This window comes from Mus pahari, chromosome 14 (genome assembly GCF_900095145.1).
Source record: "Mus pahari chromosome 14, PAHARI_EIJ_v1.1, whole genome shotgun sequence".
Lineage (NCBI taxonomy): Eukaryota > Metazoa > Chordata > Mammalia > Rodentia > Muridae > Mus > Mus pahari.
This window is the reverse complement of record NC_034603.1, coordinates 74250448-74253798: the sequence shown is the minus strand read 5'-3', so window position 1 is coordinate 74253798 and position 3351 is coordinate 74250448.

Below are 3351 nucleotides of genomic sequence, written 5' to 3'. Positions count from 1 at the left end.
TTTTTTTTTGGTTTTTCTAGACAGGGTTTCTCTGTATAGCCCTGGCTGTCCTGGAACTCATTTTGTAGACCAGGCTGGCCTCGAACTCAGAGATCCACCTGTCTCTGCCTCCTGAGTGCTGGGATTAAAGGCGTGCTCCACCAAGTCCAGCTTGATTCTATTTTCAATAGGGCTCTTTGCTTCTGACTCAACTGCATTTCAGGTAATGTGTCTGACTTCCACATCTAAGGAATTCCATTTCCTTGGATTCCAGTGGTCTTCACTACACCTACATTGTTTATTTTTTTCATATGCCATCAGCCTTAACCTTCCATGCTAGAGGCACTGCCATAATCCAGCCCTACCTCAAAGAAAAGCCTAAACTTTTGGTGAGATATTTTAGAGGTGTTACCTTGAAGACCAAGTGTTTGCTGTGTAGCCTATGCTGGCCTGGAACTCACCATCCTATGATCTCATCCTCCTACGTGTTGGTATTACAGAAGTATGCCATGAAACCAGGCTATGACTGTCTATTAAGATGACCAGGGCTGGGGAGATGGCTCAGTTTGTAAAGAGTTTGCAAAACAAGCATTAAGACCCAGGTTCAGTGCCTGGGCATGTAAAAAAGTCAGGCAGGAAGCCTGGCATGGTGGTGCACACCTTTGATCCCAGCACTCAGGAGACAAAGGCAAGTGGATCTCTGAGAGTTCAAGGCCTGATCTACCAGACTGGCTCCAGGGTCAGTTGAGAAACCATGTCTCAAAAGTGAGACGAAGAGTAATGGACACCAGGGGTTAACTCTCTGGTCTCTATACACAGACACAGACACAGACACAGACACAGACACAGACACAGACACAGACACAGACACAGACACAGACACAGACACAGGCACAGACACAGACACACAGAGACAGTCATAGATACAGGCACACACAGACATACACAGACACACACATACAGAGACACAGAGACACACAGACATACATAGGCACACACATACACAGTCACAGATACACAGACAGACACATAAACAGATACACACAGCTATACACAGACAGACATACACAGACACAGACAGACTGACAGACAGACATAATATCTGCTATTTTTAAATCTAGGAGAATGCTGATGTAAGAGGCTCTCTTGTGATTATCCCAATTAGCTACAATTAACTGAAATGACATACCTCTAAGAAATATACGAACAGACAAATCCATACTCAAATATTCCTATCTATCAAGTAGTCAGTTATATTATATGAAAGATGCACAACTGGGCCCTCTTCTGCTCTGACATGGCACACAGACTGGAAGGCAGATATCTGAAGGCAAGAAGAGAAATGAGCCAGGAATCTGAAAGATGTGGGTCTTTAGGTGGAGCCTAGGAGAAGGAAATGGAGCTGAGGAGGGAGGCCGAGTCCAGGTAATGCCAGGAATACCACTCAAAACAGTCTGGGCAGTATCCAAAAGGCAAGAGCGGCCACTGAGGGACTTTTTTTTTTTTTTTTTTTTTTTAAAGCAGTGGTTTGACATTGACACATGAGCTTAGGAGTCATGTTGATCTCATTCTGGCCCATAGTCTCTGCATTACCCATAAAGACTGCATCACACAAATATTTCCCCATCTCCTCCCCTGCCCTTGGAGATTCGTGTTGTAGCTACTACAGTGTGTCTTTTGAAGATGATTGGAAACGACTTCCTTTTGGTCTGCTCATGTAGCTCAGTTGTCCAAAGCAGTTGCCTCGGAGGGATGCCCTGCTCCCTTTCCCTGGGGGCCGAGGCTGCTACCTCATCTTGAAAAGACGTGTTGCTTCATGAGATCGGCTTACAGCATGCACAGATAGCTCTGCAAACATTTCATTGTAATGCTTCCATGCTTAAATCACCAAATTGGCTTTGGAAAATATGCAATCTCTTCAAATTACATTTTCTTTGAGCTCTGAATTCACAGCCTAACAAGCTGGTTCGTATACTTTAGACATTTGAGAATGGGTACACAAAAAATGGTCTTGAGTTTCATGATTCTCTGTTTGGGAAAAACAAAACAAAATAAAATAAAAAAGGCATAGTATTGGGATTGAGGAGATGGTTCAATGGGTGTAGGGGTTGCTACACCAGCAGGAAGATCCGAGTTCAGATCTCTAGTACTCTTGAACACTCACATACATGTAGTACTGTAACCTCCTGCACTAGGAGGATGAAGGTCAGGCAGGCAGATCTCATCAGCTGCTGGCCAGCCAGTCTAGCTGACAACGGGAACTCTACATTCATTGAGAGGCCTTGTCTCAAAAAATACGGTAGAGAACAATAGAGGAAGACAATTGATGTCGACCTCTGACTTCTTCCTGCACATGCATGAAGGTGAGTACATACATGTATACTGCACATACATATACCACACCCAAGTGTGGTAGTGCAAAAGCCAGGGACAATGACAATCAGCTATGCAACGTACCCGTGCCCTGTCGCCTGTACTGTATCTGAGACGGTACAGAGAGGACTTAAAGCTGAGGTTTGTTTCTCAGAGCTTCCATGATAAAATATTCCAGACCAGATTTGATGGCATAAAATAACTGGAATTTATTCTCCCACAAGTCCTGTCTCCCCCTGGTCCCAGTACTTGTGACTCTACCTAGGGCCCTGAGTATGGGAGGCAACTCTCACAGTTCTGAAGGCAGGAAGTGCAAAGAAAGGAGCTCTATGATGGCTAATCTTGGTTGTCGACCTGAAACATCTGTAAGAGGGCTCTCCGCTATGGAATTACCTGCATCAGGTTGGCTGGCCTACAGACCTGTCTGTGGAGCATTTTCTTGATTGCTAATTGTTGTAGGCAGGTCCAGAAACCTGTGGGTGGTGCCATCTGAGGGCAGCTGAGCCTGGGATGTATAATGAAGGCAATGAAACATGGGCCTGAATGCAAGCCACTAAGCTGCATTCCTCCACGGATTCTGCGTCAGATCCAGCCCTGACTCTCCTCACTGATGGACTATGGTCTGGAAGTATAAGCTGAAATAAACTGTTTCCTCCTCAATTTGAGTTTTTAGAAAGTTTTTTGTTATTATTTTAATTTTGAAAAACTTCTTTATGGTTTATGTGTATGAGTATTTTGTCTGAATATCTGTCTGTGCAACATGCATGCAGTACCTGTGGAAGCCAGAAGAGGGAGTCAGGTCCTCTTGAAATAGAGTTACAAACACTTATAAACCACTGTGTGGGTGCTGGGAATCAAAACCAGGTCTTCTTCAAGAACAGCCAGTTTTTGTTTGTTTGTTTGTTTTGTTTTTTTGAGACAGGGTTTCTCTGTGTAGCCCTGGCTGTCCTGGAACTCACTTTGTAGACCAGGCTGGCCTCGAACTCAGAAATCCGCCTG